This window comes from Pinus tabuliformis, chromosome 7 (genome assembly GCF_031772625.1).
Source record: "Pinus tabuliformis cultivar Carrire ecotype Pingquan chromosome 7, CPIR1, whole genome shotgun sequence".
NCBI lineage: Eukaryota > Viridiplantae > Streptophyta > Pinopsida > Pinales > Pinaceae > Pinus > Pinus tabuliformis.
The window spans coordinates 895,372,467-895,382,176 of NC_142293.1; the positions used below are offsets into that span (position 1 = coordinate 895,372,467).

Sequence of the window (9,710 nt, forward strand, 5' to 3'; positions counted from 1 at the left end):
CAGCGAGTCTTTTACAGATCTTAGGGAACTTTGAATAGTGTTAAGGGGCCTAACAGTTGAGGGAATCTTGTGCTTTCTTAAGATCATTGCAATCTTATCAGTGGTCCCTTGTATAAAAGGAAGATGTACCCCTGAAAATCAATCATTGGGTTCTTTTTAAATCTTGGAACCCTTGCTAGCTTTAAGGAAAGCCCTAAGACATCAGAGCTTATTATAACCATTATTTTTGAAAACCTTGAGGAGTTGGGTTTTCTCATCTTCAAGATGACTTTCATCAGAAACTCTAAAAGCACGAGGGGCTAAAGCATTGAGAACACCAAACTTTTGCACAGGGAAATGATGAGACTTAGTGTGAAGTTACTGCTCTGTGTCAGTTTTCTTTCGAAAAACTTGGTGTGAAAATGATCCATCGTCCCTCTATGAAATAAGGAAGCCAAGAAAAGGCAGGTTCCCATTGATTTCACATTCCGTAGTAAACTTTATGGCACTAGACTGATTATTAAGATGATGGAGAGAGAGATCTCGACCATGAGGCCAGATGATGCATGTGTCATCCACAAATATCTACAAAGCTTTCGTTTGTATTAAACTAAGGACAAAGCTTTGGATTCAAAGTCCTTCATGAACAGATCAACTACAACAGGGGAAAGGTGCGAGCCCATGGCAACACCATAATATGTATATTTTAGTTGTGAAATAGAAAACATCTCCAATGCAAAAATTAACATGAATTTACCAAATTCTTTAATAAATCATCATAATTTAATAACCAATTGAGCCTACCAATAATCATATAATACTTAGTCTCAAAAAATTGAAAAATAAAAATATGTATAAGTAATACTTCACTATAAAAAAAAACTGCTTTAATTTAAATATTATCCACAACAAAGTGAAATAAGACAAGGTAGAGATAAGATATTTAAGTCCCAGTAGGGAATTTTGGAATAAACCACCTATTAAATATCAAAGAATTTACGCAACTCCATATATGAAAAGCTGTGTTAAAAGTAAAAAACTAATATAAATTTATCTAAATCAATATCTAATTAAATTTACCAATAATCATATATTTGTTTCAACAATTAAATTTACATATTAATAAAAAAATATTATTATAAATAATAATAAGTAATATATTTTTAATTATGAAATAAAAAGCCCACTGACATAAATTTACCAACTTTCTCAATAAATAAATCAGGATAACTCCATAGATAATTAAAAAAACAAAAAAATAACCAACTGAGATAAACTTACCAACTTCCTCAAAAAATCATGATAACTCCGTAGATAATTAAAAAAAAAAAAACATGAAGCAATTGTAAGTAATACTCGACAATTAAAAGACTCTTTTAATTTAAATACAATCTTTACCAATATTCATATTCATATAATGCTGGGTCTCAAAAGATTGAGCAGTTGTAAGTAATATTGCACATTTAATAAACCGTTTTAATTTAATTTAAATATTATGAGGAAAGTAGAGATAATGAGATATTTTACTAGCAATTGCCCCAAAAGGTGCAAATAGAGGTCGATAGAAATGTTAAATTGAAAGAATTGTATTTTGGTTCAAAATAATAAATATTATAATAATTCAATCATTCAAACTAAACCTAGTCAATAAATTGCCCAAAATAAAATAAATCCTTAATCAAAATTATACGAATTATTATTTTTAGTTTCTACCATTCCATTACAGCTCTAGCACATATATAAAGATACACAAAATAAAGTATTGAAACATGAATATATTCTCATAATAACTCTGGGTTGGAGATACCGCCATAATTTGACAGCAAGAAATCAATCAGCAATATATTCTCATAATCACTCTGGGTTGGAGATAACGCTACCTCTATTCTATGTTTCAAAAGCAAAATTCCTGCACATTCCACACTATCAGTGTAATTTATTATATTCACAATAGCCTCAAGCAACTTCTTAAAATCTCAATTCACAACTCCAGCAACATAATACTTTTCCTAAACATTTCCTTGAATGAAAAGATACATCCTCCCAAGGTATGTCCAAAGTATGACAAATGAACAACACTGAATAATTTCAAATATATATCAAAGCAATACAAACATAGCAAGCCACTAGGCCCACTACTTCAGCCATCTTTATAGTCAACTATGAGAACACTAACCTAACAATAGTTGATCATACAACTCAAAAAAATGAAAATAATGTTCATGCTAAATTCTCATAATTTTTATCTTTTACTTTTTGTTAAAAACTCCCCAGAATAGGACAAATGCAAGTTTCATAATCATTAACTTGTAAGATTGGTCAGAAGTTTATTTGAAGTGTAGTCCAGAGGGTTGTAGGGGTCTTTACACTGGGCGACACTATCATGCACATGGCATCCAGCCATGGACAACGAAGGTGATCTTTAGAACAGAAAGTCTTGATTTAACACTACCACTTTGATAGTGACAATGTTATCATCCAGTGAAAGAAAAACCAGATCATGCCAAGAGGGGTGACCAGGGTTTAATTAAAATGTAATTACAGACCCAATTAGAAAGTTCCACCTACTCTATGCCTACGGTATTCCTGAGATGAGAAAGCATGAAATTGGTTATAGATCGAGAATCCACGGGCATCACTCTGGGTTGGAGATACCACATCTATTCTATGTTTCTAAAGCAAAATTCCTGCACATTCCAAAATATTAGTATAGTTTATTATATCCACAATAGCCCCAAGCAACTTCTTAAAATCTCAATTCACAACTCCAGCAACATAATACTTTTCCTAAACATTTCCTTGAATGAAAAGATATATCCGCCCAAGGTATGTCCAAAGTATGACAAATGAACAACACTGAATAATTTCAAATATATATCAAAGCAATACAAACATAGCAAGCCACTAAGCCCACTACTTCAACCATCTTTACAGTCAACTATGAGAACACTCACCTAACAATAGTTGATCATACAACTCAAAAAAATGAAAATAATGTTCATGCTAAATTCTCATAATTTTGATCTTTTACTTTTCTTTTTCTCCCACCTTGACGTATAACACAATAACAATCATATGATCGACATAAAGCTCTCTGTGCAACTTAGTCATCCCCAATAATTAACCACTGGAAATTTTGAAAAAATAATTAGATAACTCACGTCATGCTTTGATCACTATTGGGAAAATATTGATAACTACTTTTCTAATCACATTGAAGAAAATCAAATCATTCATCAACCATTGGAAGCAAATCGACACAAAATATCTTAATATTGACACAGAATCAAAGGTTTTCTTTTCATTCTTTTCTTATTTTCTTAATCCTTCAACTCCAAAGAGAACCTGAGAGAACCTGATAGGACAAAAGTTGATCCTACACTAGCCATAATTTGTTTTAATGTAGCGAAAATCCCTTGGAGAAAATACTCAAATGCTCTCAACAATTACTCAAAAACCAACGAATGCTCTCACAGTAATAGCAATTGCCACACTGGGCACGTAGCTTTTCAGAAACCACTCTAGACAATATCCATTGTCAGCCCATCATCACAAATCAGTGTTTTCATGTCAAAAGTTTGGATTTAAATTAAATATCTACTCAGGCAGTCTACATTGGATGATAGTCATCTGCAACCACATCCATGAACTTTCGTCCCAGAGAACGAGCGTACCTGAATTGAAATCAAAGGAAGAGAAAAAACTGCACGACTTAAAATTCAACCTGCAATGGTTTATGGCATTGCCATGCTGACATAGAGTTTGGAATGCAGGACACTTCATCTCCTTCAGCATTTCCTCTTCCTCCTATTTAACAAATGGCAATTCTTCTTTTCTTTTCACTTTTTTTTCCATCAATTTTCTCTTACAACAGACAAGCCAAAGGTTTACCCAAAAACCCATTCTCTCTTAAATATACCCTTTTGGTACGAGTTTTGACTCGCATTTTTTCATTTTCTATTGCAGAACTTTTTGAGAATGTTTATATTTTTATCTTTTGACTATATTGAGGAGATCATAGACGAAGATTTGTGAACAACCCTCAACTTGCTTGTTGACACACTCCACTGACTCCTGGTATTTTGCCTTACAAATGGCTATAATAAAAAAAAGCCATACATAACCCAACTGATTCTTTCGTTTCAACAAAAACCCCATTGTTATGGATGTTCCTAGTTCATCCTCCATATGAAGATCCATGTGAAAGGAAAAAATCATAATCTGGATGTTTCACCTGATGTAATCTCAACCATTGATCAGTTGACTGAAACAAAGAGTTAGCCTGTTGTCGTTCACAGTTGCCATTAGTACTCCACACTGTCCCCTTCAACTTGTAAGAAGCTAGACCAAATACTAGTAAAGCTATCTTTGGAGAACCCCCAGAATTGCTTATCGGAGTGACAGGAACACTTTTCCCTCCAGTACTTACATGAATACTGCCACCATCTGCCAAAACATCAGTTAGAGATCAAATACGGAGTGAGAAAATCAGAATTCAAAAAGCATCAACATGCTTTACTGATATGAAAACTAGGTGAACAAAGTAGCAACAAGATGGAGGGAAAGAAAATAGAAAACAGATGAATCAAACCTTTTAGTGGAGTTGAAAGGGAATGAAAAGTTAGGAAGCAGGCAGCCAGGTCTCGCAAGGTTTGACCTGTTGGTATCTTGTATATCGGGTACCTGTAAGGAAATTTTTGTTTTAATTAGATAGCGGTAGATAATGAAAATTCATCTAGACGTTACTGATCGCATTGAACAAAATCCAATAGAACAGGAATTCTTAATAACTAACTGGCCTCCACACCAACTTAATCAAGGATTGCACAAGTATAATTGATGGCATACCAAGCAACCGATAGCCAACTGATTGGCAACAGATCAATGCTTCTTAAGGTTTTCAGTTGTGGAAAGTCCTTGGCAAGATCTCCAATCTGCAACATCTAGTTAACAAATATTAATTTTAACCTCGCAATTGAAACTACACCATGAAATAAAACATTCCTCAAAATAAATGCATAACCGAATCTTACCTTGTCAGCCAGAGGTTCACGACTATATGGAGTTGCTCACTCAAAATATTGAAATGAAGGGCAACTGCTTCCTTCACCATCATCACTAGAAAAGCCTTTTTGTGCAGCTTTAGAGTGACTTCTATTGCCCCACCATATTTTGAGGCTCACTCTGCTTCATCACTACTACTACTACCTTCACTACCTGTATCTCTATAATCATCACTTGCATCACTCTCCTCACCGGGGGACCTACAAAAAAAAACAGAGCATGTTCAGGACTCAACTGAGCCAGCATGAATCACGTGTCCAAACATTATCAAGTTTTAAATGATATTGCTCTAATGAAAGACATGTGCATTAACACTGAATTGTGATAGGCAAAATCTTGTCTCAGATATGACACAACTGATATAGAGAGCCGCCGAAGCATGCAATATTTTCATGGTCTGGAGCAACATTAGAGCAGAATTATTTGCAAAGATAGATTTCTCCAAAAAAAATTGTTAAACAACAGGAGCTAAATTGTTAAAGTTAAAACAACAGGAGCTACGGTGTATATTATGCCTTATTTACCATATTATTATTATACAAAAGCATTCAGCTGTGGTCAGATTTACAAAATATTAAGGAACCTCCCTTTGACATGACTTGCTATGAAAATAACTGGTGAATTGGATAATCTACCTGGTGCCAATATTAGGTCCAGAAGGGTGAGTGTAAAGTTGAATGGCAGAAAGAGACGGTACATAATACTGCATAACAGTGTCGCTTCTATTCAACACTATCGGTACTCCAGCACCATATGCACTCCACTCGTTGAATGACTCCCACAGATCACCAAGACTAAAGAAGGGCATGGATTTGGCTTCAGAATCCCTCCATCCTTTCATGAATGTCTGTGAAACCAAGAATTATTACTATTATCAATGAAGAACCAATGATAGAATAGCTAGAAAACATTGTGTTGTTAAAAATACAGGGTTCATAACAGAAGATATCAAAATCCTAAAATGTACATTTAGCTACAAGCCTAACATTACTAGGGATAAAATAAATACACTTGGAATACTAGAAAATTATCGGAAATAGACTGGAGGCTCATCACAATAGGGTTTCAAAGCAAGTACCTTGGGCAGATACTGAAGAGGAACTGTTGGAGTTGTAGATTCCAGAGTACAACAGCACGCCTCCTTCCAGAAGTGGCAGAAACAGGGGAAGACACGGCCCTTGAACAAGCGTCTTGGATGGTTGTTTAATAAAAGACTAACCAACTGCCTTGCCTCTAACAAAGACTTTTTTGGATCTGTTGCACCTTCAAGCTCATCCAAGCCACTGTCATGAAATTGAGTATCTGCAAAAGATTCTAGCAGTTTCAAATCAACCTCAATTCCCATAACAGCATTTGTATTGAACCGCTTTATTTGTGTAGCTTAATTACCGGCTATAACAACCATTGGAGTTAGTATGAACTTAAATGTAAACTAGAGGCAATATCAGCAATGATCAAGCAGATCAGGCATAATATGGTGATTTTTGTAAATTTAGGTTAAAATCATTTTTTATTTTAAAGAAAACTTAAAGCTATCTTGATTGAATGAGAGGTCTTCAAATTTAAATTTAGAAGAAACAGGTTAACCCTCTGAGACGCAAAGATATCTGGCATGCTTAAAAAACTAAGCAAAAGGAAGAGGGCATTTAACTCAAATTTAGAAGATAGGTTAATCTTCAGACACAAAGACATCCGACGCGAGTAAAAATTTAAGCAACCTATGTTTCCATAGATTTATTTAAAAGAAAGAAAAAATAATTTCAAAAGAATATAGTAGAAGAAGAATTTAAGGTTTGTGGCTCAAAAGAAAATAGTGTTAATAATCTAAGCAAGAAGAAGAGGTCATTTAACTCAAATTTAGAAGATAAGTTAATCCTCAGACGCAGAGACATTTGGTGCGAGTAAAAAATTAAGCAACCTATGGTTTCATAGATTCATTTAAAAAAAATAACAGTAATTTCAAGAGACTCTAGCAGAAGCAGATGCAGGATTTAGGGTTTGCAATTGAAAGGAAAATAGTGTAGGAGTGTGAAGGGACAAAATTTGACGATAAAATTGAGATAAAGTTCAGAAAATTACAGAGCTGAGTATAACGATATTTACCTTGGAAAGAACTTTAAAGTGGAAACCCGAAGCAAGTGAAAGGAGGAAGACGTCTCTGGCGGAAGCTTCTTCCACTGAAAGAAAGCGCCTGTCCCTCGTCCAATTATTAAATAAAAATCACTCCAGTTTAGGCATTTCACCTATTGTGGGAAATAAAGCAAGGTCGTGTCTCGAAACCCCCATCGCTGCTAACTTTAAACTGCCTTCTCAGTAATTTGTAACGTTTTGTTTCAAAAGACTCTAGCAGAAGCAGATGCAGGATTTAGGTTTTGCGGCTGAAAGGAAAACAGTGTAGGAGTGTGAAGGGGCAAAATTTGACGATAAAATTGAGATAAAGTTCAGAAAATTACAGAGCTGAGTATAACGATATTTACCTTGGAAAGAACTTTGAAGTGGAAGCCCGAAGCAAGTGAAAGGAGGAAGACGTCTCTGGCGGAACTTTGAAGTGGAAGCCCGAAGCAAGTGAAGGGAGGAAGACGTCTCTGGCGGAAGCTTCTTGCACTGAAAAAAAGCGCCTGTTCCTCATCCAATTATAAAATAAAAAATCACTCCAGTTCAGGCATTTCACCTACTCTGTCATATTGTGAGAAATAAAGGAAGGTGGTGTCTCGAAACCCCCATCGCTGCTAACTTTAAACTGCTTTCTCAGTAATTTTGAGTTTGGCGCCCATAACAAAAATGCCTACCATTCCCCCTGAAGGATGAAGACTGTTAAACACACATGGACAACAAGAGAGATATGAAAGATAAAACATGTAATACATTTTTTATTAGCATGAGATATACATTTATAGTACAATATGTGACTCTTGGGTTTCAGATCCAAGGTCTCTTGGACTGCTTTGGTCTATTCGGCTTCCACACTAACCCATTTAGGATTAGGGGTCCAACATTCCCCCCCTTAATCCGAAGGGTTATGTATGAGTCCAAGAAGAGAGCCGTAATACAAAATGTGCAAAAAAATGCATGGCAGCACTAGGCTGAATGTGCTCTCTGAAATGTTGGTATAAAGGGCAGTGGTTTAAGGATGACCACCAACACTAGAATGCTTAGTGCAGTTCCCGGAACTATTCCAAAACTGGCAAGAAACTGAAGTTTTCTGCTAGAGGAAGTGATCCTATTGTTTTAAAGAGGGAAACCTTCAACCATAAAAGGGAGGTCTCACCCCGCATAAAAGGTAAAACTTCAACCTGAAAAGGGAAGTCTCAACCTGTGTTGGTTTAAGGATAACCAACAACTCTGGAATGCTTAATGAAATTCCTGGAACTCTTCCAAAACTGGCAAGAAGCTGGAGTCTTCTTCTAGAGGAAGTGTTCTCAATTTTGTTTCTGGAATTCTTCCAAAACTGGCAAGAAGTTGAAGTCTTATAATAGAGGAAGTGTCCCAGATTGCCAATTGAAGGCATGTTCACGGGGCATCTTTGTCTCTGGCTACAACTCTGAAACTGGTGTGGCAGGTTGTGGCTCAGGCTCGCTTGATGTGACTTTGAAGCTTGTAGATGACCATCATTTCCCCCCCTGTCAGATACAAGGTGAGATGATGGAGAAAACTCAACTGCAAGATTGTTTAATACTCTGGAACAAGTTCTGACATGTGTTTGGAATATCTTCTTGGTTGTTGATGCCCATTGCCAAGAAGCGATCCATCCAAGATGAATCTTTGTTCCTGTAGGACGTTTGTTTCTGAAGAATCTGTGTGAAGAATGACTGGTTTTATGACAGTGCTTACATGGATGAAGATCAAAACAATGATCTTTCAAATGGCCAACTCGGTCATAGTGTTGGCATTTTACAATTTGTTGTTGTTGTTGTTGTTGCTGTTGTGGAAGAGAGGTAGAGTCTGGAACAGCTGAAGCTGAACTGTCATGAATGAATCCAGCACTCTGAAACTGAATGGGCTTGGCATAGTCTGGAATATGAAAGGACAAGTCCTTGTCATATCCAAGACCAGTTCCGTGCTTGTTGTGGACAAGCTGTTCCCAAGGTCTGATGATGGGCTTGGGAAGTGCAGACTGAGTTTCTACATCTGCATGTACAACATTATTGACTTGCTGCTGATGGGTGGTTGTCTCAATGTTCTGAACAAAAACAGGTTCAGAATGATGTCTATTTTGATGTAGCTCTTCTTGCTGTAGTTGTGATTCAAGCTGCAAAAAATCAATCTTTTCATGTACATCTTGTAAACAACTATGAATATCGGTGAGAAAATCCTTGCTGATTTTGACTGTATTATCCATAGTAGAGAGTATTAGATTGTCCAGTAACTCTAATATTGCACCAATTGGAGCCATTTTTAACCTCAAAAAATAGTAAAATAATGAGGAAAAGATGGACACCAATTGCTCTTTTATATAAACTTATGGCAACAACTTCAAATCAATCAGCTTGCAATAGATTCAACACACAAAGAATGGTGATATCCGGAAAACAGACTCCTCATTCAAAAATGAATTTTCTTCAATTCACCTAAGAATTTAACTTCCAACAAAGCTACAAGCAATTTAGGCCTCAAAAAGATATTTTCTTGTACTAGCCTTGAATCCAAGGGAACTTGTCCTGGCAACA

General features: G+C 35.8%; 1 long non-coding RNA gene across 1 annotated transcript; it reads right to left on the reverse strand.

Moving 5' to 3' along the window:
* Positions 1-4,285: 4,285 nt before the first annotated feature.
* Positions 4,286-5,348, reverse strand: LOC149250492 (uncharacterized). Its single transcript, XR_016265948.1, has 4 exons — positions 5,013-5,348; positions 4,828-4,913; positions 4,571-4,662; positions 4,286-4,425 (listed from the first exon to the last, which is right to left on the reverse strand). It is a non-coding gene; the product is annotated as an uncharacterized LOC149250492 (long non-coding RNA).
* Between the last annotated feature and the right edge of the window lie 4,362 nt (positions 5,349-9,710).